This window comes from Anas platyrhynchos, chromosome 1 (genome assembly GCF_047663525.1).
Source record: "Anas platyrhynchos isolate ZD024472 breed Pekin duck chromosome 1, IASCAAS_PekinDuck_T2T, whole genome shotgun sequence".
Lineage (NCBI taxonomy): Eukaryota > Metazoa > Chordata > Aves > Anseriformes > Anatidae > Anas > Anas platyrhynchos.
Window position 1 is genome coordinate 61,673,343 of NC_092587.1, and position 16,836 is coordinate 61,690,178.

Consider the following 16,836-nt stretch of genomic DNA (forward strand, 5'->3'; position numbering starts at 1 on the left):
ACAAGTCATCAACAATAAGAAAAGGGCATGATAGTCCCTTCTCCAGAGCAGTCAGATAGCCCAGTGCTGAATGCTAATGGCTTCATGAAGGTCTCCTTGTCCTCTGGTTTTGCTCTGAAGCATAAGAAGAAAGATGCTTCCACAAGGAAGCACTTTCAGCAAGGCCCATACAGGTGTTGTTACATCCCCACTAAGGGTCTACATAACCCCTTCAGCATTTTATTGAGGGGTTTCCACCAGAACACCAGCCAAAAAAAAAATGCCTTCATGTACCAGCAGGCAGCTGTTTCAGTCTCACTGTGTTGTGCAGTCATAGGTTCACTCTAGCTGTGGCCAAACACCTCTTTGCTGTTGCAGTACTGAGGACCACAGAACATGTGTTTGTGCACTACATCTCTGAGCCTGCATTTGAATCACAGATGTCCAGGTTTCTGTTTTAGTCATAAAATAAACAGAGTTTAGTTAAGATACTGTCTCTGCAAAGGGTGTGGGAGTGGAAGAATCTGCTTCTATCCTCTTGCTAGAAGTGCATTTCTGCAGAATTTTGCTGATGATACATTGTCACTACAGGTCTTTTAATCCATGCTACTCCTCTCCCATAAATCCCACACATACATGTTAGAATCTTCCACTCCACTGCAGTGTGGGGCCCAGAGACCTTTCCTGTAAGTTGAGTCCTATGCTTTGGTGGATACATTGGCTTTACGTAACACTTGCTACTAAATGACTTTTCTTGATTCACCAAATCTCTAATTGACTGGACTTGAGCTGTCTCAGAGACATGCACCGCATCAATGGCCAAAACCCACCTTATTGACTACAAGCCAGAACAACATACATGTATATACATGTATATATACACATTTTATTTTTTCAGAGAGAGAAAAGTGTGTGGGACTGCAATGCTTCAAACCCTATTATCTGTGGCCAAAGAGCTAAAAACAATCTCAAACATTTCAATGAAAATTTGCAGCTCATCTTGCAACTGTTTCTTCTTTAGCAGTAAGAAAAACAGTCACTTTTAACAGGGCTTATCTATCTAAATTTTTCTCTGCCTGTAACAGGGAAGAAGCTAAAAAACCTCAGTGGGATCACAGATTTAGAGTAGCTACCACATTTACAGTCCTGAGAAATGTTCTCATAACCAAGTGATGTATCACTCAAATATGTAAATAAGTTTTCCATGGGGAGCTCTCAGTCTCTGCCTCAGAGGAAGTTTTGCTTAAATAAGCACAGAACAGCTCTGTTGTTGCAACTTTATGGAGCTTATCCCTTCAGGCTGCTAGTCCCAGAAGCTGTGCAAGTCCTGGCCAGGCTCTCTGACAATCTAGCAGATGTGTTCAGCTGCAGACACTACCTTTCTAGCTCTGCCAGCACTCCTCTCCCAACTTTGTCAGAGGCTGCTGCTGCTGTGCTTTGCAAGTAATGTAAAGGTGTTAAATGTGGTTTGTGTTTTTTTTTTCTTTTTTTTTTTCTTTTTTTTTTCTTTTTTTCTTTTCCCACAGAAGGACATCTGGGCTGTGCACAGTGAGAGACATTCTCAAAGAAAGTTTTCATGGGACTAAATTATAATAATTCAGCCTTTGGTTTGCTTTGAAGTTGTGCACTCACACTAACAGTTGTGGTTCATTTTCTTACTGAAAATACAATGAGAGTTGTCCCTTAAAATGTCAGTACTTGCATGGTCCCCTTTCCTGACAAAGAACAGTGGCATTGTTTTGCCATTATGTATCATAGAATTCCCACTTCTCCCTTTGGTTTTAAAACAGAGAGATTTTGGAGACCTCCTGTGCCAGCATCAAGAAATAGATTCAAAGGTAGAATTCAAAATTGCACATAAATTGTTTTCAGAAGACTTTGGAGGCAGATTCTGCTCAAGAGATGCAGAGAAAACAGGACAGAAAAGTTATTCATGCATGGAAGAAAAAGGAGGAGAAGGCAGCAGAGCAGCAAGAGGAGATAGAAGCCAAAGAGATGGAACAGAAACTGAATCAAACCTGGGTTTAAGAAAAAAATTTACATCTCTTTATTTTAGTGTACATAAGTACCAAATCCCAAAATAGGACACTTTAATGACAATGATCACATTATTACGTTTAGATGTAGAGCTTAGGGATATAGTTTAGTGGGGACTGTTAGTGTTAGGTTAGAGGTCGGACTCGATGATCTTGAGGTCTCTTCCAACCTAGAAATTCTGTGATTCTGTGATTCTGTGATTATGAAACTTGTCTTTGGGGCGAAAGGGATGAATATGTTCAGTGGCATTATTCCAGCCTTGTACTTGAGATAGCTTTTCTTCTACTCCCATTTCAAGCAAGTGCTATCACAAGCCACATTTAGGCACAAACAAAGCAACTAAGAAAATAGAAATACACATTATTTCAGGCCATGAAAACAGAACAAGATGCAGATGGCCTTCTTCGAAATCTGGCTTTCTTTCAATGCGTGTCAGCACAGCTATATATCTCTCTGAGCTACTGTGACAAGAACAGAGAATAGATGGATGACTGTTTTACTGCAGGTTTTGATAGCAATTTTGAGAGATTAGGGCTGTTTTGGAAAGACAAGTTTCAGAGTCTTCTTTCTGAAGGTGTTTGAGATTAGCAAGTAACTTTAGCAACTCTGATATCTCCTTCAGAGACAATAGAGGTTGAAGGAAAATCAGTCATAAAAGAGAATTTAACTAAGTTTCTTATCCCCATGTTTGTTTAGGGAGGGCATTTTCAGAGGACTGGCAGAGCCAACTTCATAGGATGCATTTCAACAATGAGAAAGGGCTGTGATCAAAGGGAATTAATATACTCTTGAACATGAAACATCTAAACATCTACACTGACATAGCATGTGGCCTCTTGCAGAAAGAAACGGAATCAGCAGCCAATAAAGCAGGCAATTTTTCTTTGATTGTTCTTATACTTTTTTTTTTTTCATTGAACCTTGTGTGGTTTTTGTTGGGTTGCTGGTGTCCTAGGTTTACCTTCTACTCTCAGTCATCAGTCTCCCTGTCTTGATGGCAGTCACTTCATTCAGCCAATGTGGTAAATTTTGTGGGGGTGATTTCACAGAATAATTATGACGAATGTTGTTAGTATTAATCACTGTCTTCCTGAATTAAGGCACTTGAAGTAAAGCACTGTCTGGTGAAAGGAGAAGAATAATATCCATGCGATAAACTGCTAATGCTCTATCAATGTCGAGAGAGAGGAGCTGCTTAGTTCTGTAATGACTGGAGTCTCTTATTTCATTTAAGAATGTATTTCTCTTCCTTCTGACATTCATGTCTGCTTATTGATATTTATATACTAAGTAAAATCATGTTGTCAAATTTGCATCACATCAGCTGAATACAGTGGTAAAAGAGGGTGTCAGATTATAAAATATGTGTTCCTTAAACACTGCTGAGAAGGGAAATATTAATGTGTCCATCAGCGGTTATTCTTTTTCACTTGTGCTATTCATGAGTGATACAGAAACTTCCCCTGGCCTCACTCTTCAGATAATTAAATTGTGCTGTAACTCCTTATGGTGGATGACTACAGAACTATACTTCTGGGAAATCAACTGGTAGGGAAAGGCACCATCTTTTTCTAGACTTGCTGATATATTTGGGAAAAAATAATAATAATAATAAAAAAATATATATAGATATGCTATCAGGTTCCTCTAGCTGACTCTGTGCTTGAAATATTCTAGATCCAGCCTGGTAATGGATGTGAGCTGTGCTCTAAGTCCTACTTTCTCTGACTGTCACACCTACAACAACACTATTATAAAGCACACAGAAAATTGTGCTTTCCTTCCTGGATTTCCATAGGCCAGAAGAATGATGATTCTGTGTCCCATAAGATGTTGGGAGAGAACAATCAATGGATTTTGTATCAATGGGCAATGATTTTTCTCCAGCTGCTGCCTGGCATTGTCTTCTGATCACTCCAGTTCCCACTTGCTTCTGGGTACTGCCCCCACACAACCCACCATCAGGCCAACAGCTTCAGCTCTATTAAGACCAACAACTTAGACACACATTTTATAGCCATCAGCTTCTGGTATCAATTTTATAGACATGCAAAATAGCTTTCCTTCCCCCAGCAACCATATGCTGAACTGCCAGATTATACTGATTTTTTTTTTTATATATATTTTTTTTAAGTTTTAATTTGCAAAGTCTCACTAAATTGAGAATTAATTGTAAGTTTTGAATTAAATCACTTCTCTGGAATCAATGGTACTCTGCTAAATAAACCCCTAAAATACCTAAATGCAATTTCAGAGAAACCATTGCACTTCCCATCTGTACCTCTGTAATCAACCTTACATGTTAAAAAGAAACAGAAGTCAGGAGAGAAAATGGAGGCCATCAAAAGAAAACAGGTCAAGCAGAGGATTGGAGCTGGGGCAGAGCTGTCCCAGCCCAGCTCAGGTCTTGTGCCCCAGATGTTGCTCATGAGCTGCCTCACTCTTTCATATTTTCAGACAGCAATTTATTATGGCCTCACAAGTTGGTTTCCTGTGCTTCTGTGAGACAAGGGTATTGGAAAACAAGAATACAGGACCATGTGATTTTCTCACTGTAAATTAGAAGAATAGAGTTTGTGCTTGGACTTATATTTTTTCATGACAATTTTGCCAGTATGATGTAACATACTAAATGTAAGTATTTATACTAATGCACTTTCATAGTCCCACTTGGACCATGAAGATGAAGGATGTTTAACAAATCCGTTAGCTGTTTATGGCTGCTATTTTTCTCTAAAGGTTATTGTAGTGATTTGTAATGTTCATTTAAATAACAACTTCCCATCTAAGACAGGCTGGCACCCTGACTTCAGTGACCTCTAGTTCACACAGTTGTGTTATATAGGCTTTGCTATATTTGCACTTAACCTAAATACACTTACAATGTTGGAAGAGAACTGTGACACAGCTTAAAATGTTTTGGGCCCAAGTTATAAAAGCTATTTCAGAAACCATACCATATACATATGCCTTCCTAATGTTTTGGTCAGTATGCTTATAGCTACTCCAGATCTTTTTTTAGCAAAAAAAAAAAAATCATACAAAAAAATTACACCTGTAAGTACAAAATTACCTGAACTGATAACTGTAAGAAACAGGTTTCACGTTGAGTTTTAAGGGTTTTTTTTTTTTTGTTTGTTTGTTTATTTTTTGTTGTTGTTGTCTGTTTGTTTTGTTTTTTGGCTGTTTGTATTCTCAGAAGAAAAAGTAGGTAGCAACTATGAACAACCCATTGTTTTTCTAACTTTGTCTTCATCCCAAATTTAGGAGCTTTTCAAGCAACTGGCCACCATAGTTCTATGTTTGGATTTAATACATTTAGTTAGGGCAGAGTCATAGCCTTAATCAAGAGTGTCTCCTGATAGTCTTCTCTTTTCAGGTTAAAAGATTTCAAAAGTTAAAATGTATTCATGTCTGAGTACTCCTTGGATGCCATTTTGTGGTAGCTTTATAAAAAGCATGACTCAGAGCATATAATTAATCCCTAAAGCATTTCAGACTTTTTCAAGTTATTCAACAAATGAGACTTCGCAATAATGGTGAAATAATTTTGTTTCCAAAATGTAAGACTGAGTTCAGCTCTAACAATTCTTCTGGGTGTATAGAAATTTATTTATTTCTTTGATCAGGAAAGAACACAATAAAGATGGATAAATTCCACTTTAAAACAAGGAAAAAATATGAGATATAAGAATATGTATGTATATAGTTTATTATACACTTCTATAGTTAAGTTAATTTTATTGTAATTTGTTAAACAGGGAGAAGAGCTGAAGATCTTACTAAAGACCTTAAACTGAGCATTAATGATTTCTTAATAGAAAAAGACTGTTAAAGTTCTGGGACAGTGGTCACATAATCACCTACCCTGCTTGAAGGTAACTATCCATATTGCTTTCAAAGTCTTGTTCACTGAGCATAAGAATGGCAGTGCAGTACCAGAATAAAGATTAATCTAGGTAATTTGCTGTCTGGGATAGTAGCAGATGCATAGAGATGAGCATGAGCTTATGGTTTCATAATACATAGAGCCAAGGTAACAGCTAGGTACTGCCAAGAGAGAAAGGTCCTGCTCTTTCAGCTTCTGCAACCCCAGACCCTGGATTCATAAACTTGCCTGTGCAGTTCTGATGCACACAACACACCAATTCACTCCAACTCACTGAAAGGGTAGAAAATGCACTTAAAAACAGAAGAGAGAAAAAAAAAAAAAAAGTGCATTTGTATTTGGTGCGTTGAGCTTGCTAGCCCTATGATCAATCAGTACCAGAGCCAGACTGAGGTGTCAGGCATCTGGGGTCAGCTGATGTGGGAGGAAAGAGCAAGGAAGGCTGGACAGGAGGAGGAATTGAAGTAAATCTCTTTCCTGAACAGAAATAGCTAATTTAGAATTTATAATCCATACTATATATATCTTTTATTATTATTATTTACTTAAACGTGCATTACTTACAAAGTATTGCACTTGATTTTCATTGGCCATTTTATTATTTGGTCACTCAATGTCATGCAGTCTTTCTGTGGCAATTCACCATACTTGGCACTGTAGGCAGCATTAGGTCTTAGTATTCAGAACCTAGGAGGATCATGACAGTAACTGCTTTCTATTGTCAAAACTGACCATATAGTTGAATGCTCTCTTTCCTACTTTTTAAGCAGTCATCAGTCTTTGAGAGAAACTTTCTATCCAGCCTGAGAGGTCTGAAGGGCTTTTGATAATGAGAGCTGTTGCCACCTTTTCTGGAAGGTGGTAGATTGACCACTTGGGCATTGATTTCTGTCCATATGATGGATGACTTGCCTGAGCAAAAGTCATGTTGATAAACATAGTTACAATGCATTCACTTCTTTGTTTATATCACTGTCTCTCACAGCAGTTGGGATTTTATTTTATTTTATTTTATTTTATTTTATTTTATTTTATTTTATTTTATTTTATTTTATTTTATTTTATTATTTTTTTTTTTTTTCTGTGAGTTTCATGCAGGGACAGAGAGCCTTTGTTAAAGATTGGTGCCATACTGCCACCTTCCACTCCTCTAGCACTTTGTTGGTGCTATGCTATAGATCACACCTCATGGCAATTCCATAGCTGAGATGCTTTAAGCTCTTGAATAAATATCATCTGTTCCTGGTAATTTTTCATTGTTCAGTTTCTCAATTTGTTCCGAGCCACCTATTGATTCTTTAAGCTGAGGCCATTCTTTCTAGTGAAAAATGTCTCCATTGTAGGAAATTGAGACATGGACACTTTTTAGTGTCCATGGACACTAAATTCATGGACACTTTTAGGGCCATTAGATACTTCTTAAAATCTTAAAGGTTCTTTTATAGCTTAGCGATATGTCCAAATTTAAACATTAAAAAAATAGTCATTGTGGTAGGCAAAAAACTGCTCTAAACTGGCAGCAGATAATTGCATGTATGCATACATGTGCAGGGTGAATATCCAAACATCCTGACTGCAGGAATATCTTGGAAATAGGTGAGATTTACAGCTTGAGAACTGGCACCGCCTGAACCTGATGAGGTTCAACAAGTCAGAATGAAAATTGCTGCCCCTTGGCTGGGGCAATCCCAGACATGAGTACAGACCGGGAGAAAAACTCTTTGAGAGAAGCCCTGCTGAGAAGGACTCAGGGGTTTTGATGGATGAAAAGCTTGACATGAGCCATCAGTATGTGAGCCATCAGTGCAGAAGGCCAACTGCATCCTGGGCTGCATCAAAACAGTGGACAGCAGGACAAGGGAGGTGATTGTCCCCCTCTGCTCTGCTCTTGTGAGGCCCCACCTGGAGTACTGCGTGAAGGCCTGGGGCCCCCAGCACAAGAAGGGTGTGGACCTGTTAGGGCCACAAAGGTGATCAAGAGGCTGGAGTACCTCTCCTACAAAGAAAAGCTGAGATAGCTGGGGTTGTTCAGCCTAAAGAAGAGAAGGCTCTGGGGTGACCTTTTCAGTACTTAAAGGTACTGAAGTATTTAAAGTACTTATAAAAAAGATGGAGAGCGATGTTTTGCTTAATCAGATAATGGCAGAACAAGGGGAAATGGATTTAAACGAGAAGAGGGGATATTTAGATTAGAGGTTAGGAGGAAATTCTTCACTCAGAGGGTAAATCAGAGAGTAGTGAGGCACTGAACCCAGAGAGATTGTGGATGCCCCGCCTGGAGGTATTAAAGACCAGGTTGGATGGAGCTTTGGGCAACCTGATCTAGTGGGTGACATCCCTGTCTATGGCAGGCGCATGGAACTAGATGATCTTTAAGGTCCCTTCTAACCTGAGCCATTCTATGATTCTATGATATAGAGACAAATGACAAGAAATGCCCAGGAACCTTAGCTAATAACACTGGAGACTGACACTGGAAGCAGCTGTTCAGCAGGCCTGACTTGCTGCCTGACCTCCCCAGACTAGGAAGATCTGAGCAGGGAAACTAAGAAACTAAGAAACTAGGGAAGATGATGCAGGTGGGACAGCAAACGAGTATGTAAAATAACAAATTAGGGCAAAAACATGTTGGTTCTTAAATAGACCCCAGTGTCTAAATCCAAGAGTTGCTGTTTACTCTGTCTCATTAGTCAGATCCACTACATCTTTCTATTTATTTATTTATCTTGTATTTGCTTTACAACAGAAAACAGTAAGTTGAGGCTTCTTTTTGACCTTTATGTTCCAAGTCTTGAAGTGCGCTTTCAATGTTTTGAAATATTGCTTTTAAATTAGAAATACAAGAAACCTCCTATATAAATATCCTATTTACCTGATTCCCATAACTGGATAATAAATGAAAACCTTCATTAACCCATATCTTGCCCTAAAAGTTGAAAAATTGTCAGTACTGGACAATGAATACAACTGTGAACGTAATCAGAGTTGCTGTAGCAATTATTTAAGCTGAAAAAGATTTCCTAGGGTATGAATACATCTAATTGAGCTGTATTTAAATTCAGTATGTTTTATTCTGTTCCATTAACTCACAGTTTGTAAGCCAAACTTATATTTATTCTACTGCAAAATTAATCTTTAGAAAACCAGTACGGCTTTTTCCAGACCAGAACTATATAACAGACTACAGATTGAAGTTTAATATACTGTCTTGTTTATTTTTGTGTGTGTGTTTTTGTTTGTTTGTTTTTTAACCAAGATTTCATCTCGTGGAATGGTTAAAAAAACATTATTCATGGTCTTTTTCATATGCCACATATTAGATTCCCTAGTCAATGTTTTTTCCTATTAAAAAAAAGAAAAAAATAAAAAGAAAAAAAAAAAAACACATCTCTGAAAATTGGGACCCTCAATGTTTTAGGTACAAAACTAGGCTACATGACATTCAACAGTGATGAACATTTTCAGCTTTTTTGCTGTCACTCAAGGTCTATTTCTTGTACTAGAACAGACGGGCAGTCTCTTGTTTTACTCTATCATATTTTTGACTCTCCTGTCCTGAAAGCAGGATAGGAGCTATTTCATTACACCTGCATTGGGTGCTGGCAGTGTTCAGTCCTTAACCCTTCTATCCAGCATATCAGTGAAGGTAGGTTCTGTTCCCTAGCCAGCCTACTTCAATGCAAGGAGTTTCATACCCAAAAAGCCTTCATTTTGAACTCAGTTCCTGGGGCTGACTGATAGGCATCTGACTTTCTTGTGGGCACACAGAGCTATAGGCAGATTCAGAACATCAGCTATTTGTTATGATAAAGCTAAACTGATTTGTTTAAGCCAATTTGATTTGTTAGTTAATTACCAACTTCTGTGTTTTTTTGTTTTTTTGTTTTTTTTTTTCTTGGAGTTTTGTTCACACTGAGCTGCAGAAACTGCCTACTTACTCATTTATCTCTTCCAGTCAGCAACATAATGAATAGCAGCCAACATCATTGTAAAGGTATTGCAGATATTTTCAAACTTTATACCAAGCCTTATACTGAGATTTTTCAGCCGAATTCGGAAGTTGATAAGAATTACAATCTTCAGTTTTATAGACTGAAATGCCGTAATACATACCTGGGATTTAAATCCAGGCTAGTGATAACATAGTGATTTTAATAGTGAGAATGCTTGATCATTGAAACAAATTATCTGTTGATTAGAATGGATTCCTTGTGAACTAAAAATGCTCAAATCAAGATTGCAGAGGCTTTTAGAAGTATGTACTTGCTTCAGTCTCAACAAAATATTTATAGGAAAGAGTGGCGGTAGAAATCAGATTATTTTATTGCAGGGTGTTGTGTGGTTTGTTTTTTTTTTTTTTCGTCTTAAAACTGAATTTTATTTCTTAGAATGGAAATGTTTATCTTCTAAATTATTTACCAGTTTACCTTTTAATAATCTTTCTTCATGTCTTTACAAGCATAATAAGAGAATAAATAAACAAAAGTTTTGTACTTTTGTATCCAGAGGGCAGAAAAAATCCCCATTGTTCAATCCCTACTCAACCTCCCCCTTTCTTTCACCTCGTATGAATCGCTGATGAGCATAGATGTATGTTCCTCTCCTCCCTAAACACGTGCTGAGCTCAAATAGTCCATGTCTCAATGTGTCATAGTTACTTCTGGAGATAACTGTTATATGCCTGAGTGCTTGAGAGAAAGGACTGGGTTTATATTGGATTGGATATATATGTATTTTTTTTTTCTGCCTAGAAGGACTGGTAGGAAGGGTAGCAAATCAAACAAAATTAGTATGAACCCTACGGTGGAAAAAACTTCATCCAGCATACTGAACATCTTTGCCATAACAGAAAGATTTTCTTGCCAAAGTCCAAATAAGAGTTCTGGGATTTTTATCATGCTCAGACGGTTTTACCTCTTTGTCATTTATTTGAACCTGTGATTAGTTCAGCAATTCACTTAAGGAAATGTTAATTTCTGTTCAGTTCCTCATAAAAGGAGGGTATTTACCTCACACCACCAGCTACCACAATGGGTTAGCACCTTCACCTTTAATCTTTCCAAAGCCACTGAACTCTTGCGGTTCTGTTGAAAGCTTTGACTTCTCACAGAAAAGTGACCTTTACATGATTTACATGAACATACAGGATACTGCTTCTGCACTTTTTCTTTGATTATTTTTTTTTTTTAATTTTTTCATAACATCAAATGTTGCACACTAATTTTATGTTCATAGTTGTTAACATTTTCCCTTCCAGCCAAAGTTCCTGGAAGGAAGCACACAATATGGTGAATATCACCTTAACACTTTAGCTTGGTCAAGTGAAGAGGGTCTAGGTTACCACCAGAATTCTCTAAAGAGCTGTAGTTTTCTTTAACAGCAATAATTATTGTCATTTGATTCACTCTAATTAAAATTACACCTTAAAACTTTATTATTTCAAGTAAATGTTCCTGGTCAGAATGCAAGATTTAATCAATAGTTTCAGTGTTAAAAAGATGCAGCCTTTTGCCCTAGGAGACTAAAAAGAAGACATGCCCCTCTGTGCTTCCAATGGCAATGGATTTTTTTTTCTTATGTTGAATAAAAAGTGAGGAAATGTGTACTCACATTTTCTTGCAGGTAGTTTCCAACAGCCTATTTATCTAACCAGCTGTTTTCTCAGTTCCCCCCTCATGGCTTTTGTAGCAAATATGTTATTTTGAAGATTAAGATTTTGATGAGGGAAAATAGGAAGTTCCTAAGTCATTGTTTTCCATCAGTCTGCACTGCTGTCTAGGGAGCATAAGATGTGCTTATTTGACAATTTAGTGTAAAGGGTTAGAACCAACCAATTTATTTTCCACTGACAGCTGAAAACTACTACTTTCTCTCTCTTTCCTGCCTTCCTTGTCTTTGCGTCTGATTGCAAGAATCACTGCAAACTATCTAATAGCTGTGCTGTTAATTACTTTGTTGGCTATCCCAAACTACCCCAGTAGATAACATTTTTGCTTGATTTCCCACCTCTTCTTTATGTTTCCCCTTGTCCCTCAAGTGGGAATCAACAACTTTCCCAATGCAAGAGGTGAATGTTTAAATAATAAATATATGTATATTTAATTGCAAAGGGAGGTTTGAAGTGAAAAAAAGTACACTGATCTCACAAATACTTTAGTACTTCCTCTTTTTGATTTACAGCCTGAAATAAGTCATTTCTCCACCTATGACCTCTATAAGGCATCATAGTCAGGGAATGAGATCATGGTGTCTCCTGAAATTGTCAGTTGTATCCTGATTACTGTCTTCCATCCCTTAGAAAGCCAAAATTTATAGGGCTATATGACAATAAAGTCAAATATTACAGGCTTGTTATAGGGATGCATTTATGAATTATATACAGTATAAAAGCAAATACAAAGTAAGATTGTAGTTTTAAGAATTCCATTCACTCAAATGGATCTGATAAAATACAGAACTGTTAGGGCTTGAACTAAACAAGCCTACACTGTGTGGTTAGACCAAATACCACACTGATTTTCTCCCCAGTTCTACTACCTATACAAAAATATCTTGTGCCTACGAGTCAATTCATTCCCCTCCAGGAAGGCCTGGGGGTGGCTACCTTCTGGGTGGATGCTCACTAGAAACTGATTACAAAGCAAGAAGGACACAATTCTTCAATGCTCTTCCTGTAAGTTCCCCAGAAATACAGAAAGCTTTTCATCCAATTAGTAAGCACTATATCTGCACCTGGGGTTGTAGGAGCCATCTTTGGAGGCAGAAAGGACAGCTATTTTTTCAGGATTTTGCTGAGTGTGTTTCTTTCCTGTATTCTACTACAGAGGCTGCTGAACATCTATGTTAACACAGGTATTAGGTTTTTGCTTGAGATACCAACCCTTTCCTAAAGGTTTTGTTCTGTTCTCTAGAAGCATGTAATCTTTTAACTTAGACAATAGTTGGCAAAATAAAGCAAAGAAAACTTTAGAATTAAATTAAACTTAAAAGTGAAAGAGAGAGAAGTACTAAATTCATCAGTAAATAACTGAAACCAATGTTTCAGAGTGGCTTTCATCCTCTTCTGGTAAAACTCTTTCCCAAAGAAAAGAAGAAAGAAAGAAAGAAAAAAAAAAGAGTACCAATGAGGAAACAAAGAGAGCCCCCTGGTATTCCCACGCCCTTGTGAAGTCAAGTTCATTTTGTAGAAAAGACAAAGGGGAAGTGAAATTATATTTCATGAGTGAGAGGGTTTCTTAAATTTAACTTTAATTGCACTGAGAAGAATAATTATAAAGATTCTGACTTCTTTATTGCTGAAATATATATGTATTGTTAAAAAGTTTAATAAAACATAGGAATAATTTGCCTGGGGGAAGTTGTGCTGTGTCCATTATCAGTGGCTTTTAATAATACATTAGACTCACATAAACCATCTGTCAATGTTGCTGTAATACAGTAGATCCTGCCTTGGGGCAGATGAACAAACTGGTTGATTTACTGAGGTCACTCCCAACCCTAATTTTCTATGATTGCACAACATCCCAAGGAAAATGCTTGCTGAGCTCATCACCCAGGTGAAGTACTTGGGGCTCTTCTACATGTCTGAAGCCTTTTTAATGTGCCTAATACAACGGGACGGTACGGAGCTGAATGCTGTTTCTGCCCTGCTAGTTGTAGTGGTTGACAAAACTTATGCAATTCTGTCCCCAGCAACTGGCTAAGCTTAGGCTGCACTGTAGGTGGTAACCCCCTGACAACTTCTTGATAGGCAGGGAATTTGAGAAGGCAGACGTTTGGTGGGACATCCTTAGTAGCAATTTCACTGTTCTGTGGAAAAGAGCCACAAACTTGGGGGAATATATCTGTATATCCTGCTGCACTTCCTATTTATTTGTCTGGTATCACAGAATTGCTCAGAGACTTAATTCATATTTTTAACTTTGTGGTAGTTACCAACAGGTCCAAGAAAATCCATTTGTTTTCTGTTTAAAAACACTGTAGTCTGTAGAATGTAAAATCATTTAAAAAAATAATCTTTTAAATAGTTAAAATAGAAAGTAAGTTAGATTTTCATAGGGTGTTACTTTTATCTTCTATTTTAAATTTGACTGATTTTTGAATTCCCCATATACATTGCATATGTATACTAAAAGCTTCTTAAGTGTGTGAAATGCTCTGCCTACATTTCTGAGATGAAGAATGAGTAGATGCTGCTAGCAGCTGATAAAGAACATCTCACTTAAGTTTCATTTGTATTGTTTTGTGTCATTCTACCAAATTGCTTGGCATTCATTTCAAAATTTGTACTGACAAATTACAAGATAAATTTAGTACAAATGTAGCAGTAATGAGAATTAGGCTTTCTTAGTATATAAAACTTTGTGTGTCAAAAAATAAATAAATCTGTAACTGGATGGATTCAAAGCAGAAATTTCTTCATGTAATTCTTTCAAATGCAACATTTTACTGAAAAAAAGTGGAGTCAAATGAAATTTAATTTAAAAAGCGTTTCAGTTTTGGATTTTAAAATAAAATGTAAATTCCCATGTGCTTTAGCAATAAGTTATCTGGGCTAGAGAAAATTACTGTAATTCCCTACTTTTACATAGGACTGTTCATCTGGAAGAATTGTATGTGGATGTGGTCTACCTTGACTTCAGCAAGGCTTTTGACACCGTCTCCCACAGTATTCTCCTCAAGAAACTGGCTGCTCTTGGCTTGGACTGGCGCACGCTTCGTTGGGTTAGAAACTGGCTGGATAGCCGGGCCCAAAGAGTCCTGGTAAATGGAGTCAAGTCCAGTTGGAGGCCAGTCACTAGTGGCGTCCCCCAGGGCTCGGTGCTGGGGCCGGTCCTCTTTAATATCTTCATCAATGATCTGGACGACGGCATTGAGTGCACCCTCAGTAAGTTCGCAGATGACACCAAGTTAGGTGCGTGTGTCGATCTGCTCGAGGGTAGGAAAGCTCTGCAGGAGGATCTGGATAGGCTGCACCGATGGGCTGAGGTCAACTGCATGAAGTTCAACAAGGCCAAGTGCCGGGTCCTGCACCTGGGGCACAATAACCCCAAGCAGAGCTACAGGCTGGGAGATGAGTGGTTGGAGAGCTGCCAGGCAGAGAAGGACCTGGGAGTGATGGTGGACAGTCGGCTGAATATGAGCCAGCAGTGTGCTCAGGTGGCCAAGAAGGCCAACGGCATCCTGGCTTGTATCAGAAATAGTGTGACCAGCAGGGCTAGGGAGGTGATCGTCCCCCTGTACTCGGCTCTGGTGAGGCTGCACCTCGAGTACTGTGTTCAGTTTTGGGCCCCTCGCTACAAGAAGGACATGGAGGTGCTTGAGCGGGTCCAGAGAAGGGCGACAAAGCTGGTGAGGGGCCTGGAGAACAAGTCCTACGAGGAGCGGCTGAAGGAGCTGGGCTTGTTCAGCCTGAGGAAGAGGAGGCTCAGGGGCGACCTTATCGCTCTCTACAGATACCTTAAAGGAGGCTGTAGTGAGGTGGGGGTTGGCCTGTTCTCCCATGTGCCTGGTGACAGGACGAGGGGGAATGGGCTTAAGTTGCACCAGGGGAGTTTTAGGTTAGATGTTAGGAAGAACTTCTTTACTGAAAGGGTTGTTAGGCACTGGAACAGGCTGCCCAGGGAGGTGGTGGAGTCACCATCCCTGGAAGTCTTCAAAAGACGTTTAGATGTAGAGCTTAGGGATATGGTTTAGTGGGGACTGTTAGTGTTAGGTTAGAGGTTGGACTCAATGATCTTGAGGTCTCTTCCAACCTAGAGATTCTGTGATTCTGTGATTCTGTGATTCTGTATCCCATATTGGTTTGCATTCTATTCACTTTGCATACATACCAAAATGCTAATATAAGTTGCAGATAAAATGTTTTAAGAGTTAGCTTTTTACTACTGCACAAAAGGACTAGAAAGCTAAAGAACTACCTGGAAAATAATTGTGGGTACATGAAATTTATTGATAGTCTTCTGTTGTCAGTTAGGATCTCCTTGTGTCCATTGCTTGAGATTAATGTCCCTTTACTCTAGCTGTTTAGCACTAGTCATTCAGGGACCCTCTGTAGTATACAGAAGGTCAGGGATACGTTTGGGAGGTGATGTACCTCAGGTGTCTGGACAGCTATCACAGAATAAAGTATGGTCCAGGAGAACCTCTCTTCCCTCCCCACTGATGGTTATTCATGACTTAGACCAGACCACCTAGAATTTGGAGGGCCAAGAGGTAGTCAAAGTGACCCAAATCCTGACTAGTTCACAGATAAATAAATCTTATCTATTTCCACACTTTTAATTAAGACTCTTAATATAGTTGAAAGCCTTTATCTATGTAGGGAAAATCAGAGCATGTGGAATTTGCATTGGTTGAAGTAGCTCCTAGAAGCTTATTACGGGGGGGGGAGGGGGGAGGGGATATGGAATTCTAAAAATACAGGTATAAATTCTAGTGCCCAGTGGGCCTATTTTCAAGAGCAGCAGAACTTAAGGATAAAACTTCCTTATGGACTTTTCTTGGTTTTACTGCAAATGTCAGCTACCAGACACTGACACATAAATAAAGGAGAAAAAAAAAAAAAAAAAAAAAAAAAAGTGAGGTACGTTGCCTGATGTGCTTGTATTTCCTGCTGATGTAGGTGAACCATTTAACAACCACAATCTGTGCTGGCTCCTTTTCTTCCTTAGGGAAATAGTTACTGAAACCAGTCATTTGCTAGAAAAATGAGATGATTGAGCTTTGAAGTCTGTCTTCTCTGCTTCCCTCTCACTTGCTTTTCTGCTCTTCTCTTCTTCCCTCTCACTGTGCTTTTCTATTAAGTGCACATAGAGCTTTGTGTTGGAGAGTCCATGCAAACCAGAAAAGGAAATAAGGAAGCATATTGATAGCATCTCTCAAGGCATGAAGACCATTGGAGGAACAGAGAGGACAGTCATTCTCTTTTT

General features: G+C 38.5%; 1 long non-coding RNA gene across 2 annotated transcripts in view; it reads left to right on the forward strand.

Moving 5' to 3' along the window:
* The window catches only part of LOC101790744 (uncharacterized), a 31,582-nt gene that overhangs the window by 2,446 nt on the left and 12,300 nt on the right, over nt 1-16,836 (forward strand). The window contains exon 3 of one of the 2 annotated variants that reach the window (XR_217495.6): nt 5,778-5,894. The exons of the other annotated variant lie outside the window; for it this stretch is intronic. This is a non-coding gene — a long non-coding RNA (uncharacterized lncRNA). The remainder of the gene's footprint in view (nt 1-5,777; nt 5,895-16,836) is intronic. 2 annotated transcript variants of the gene reach the window in all.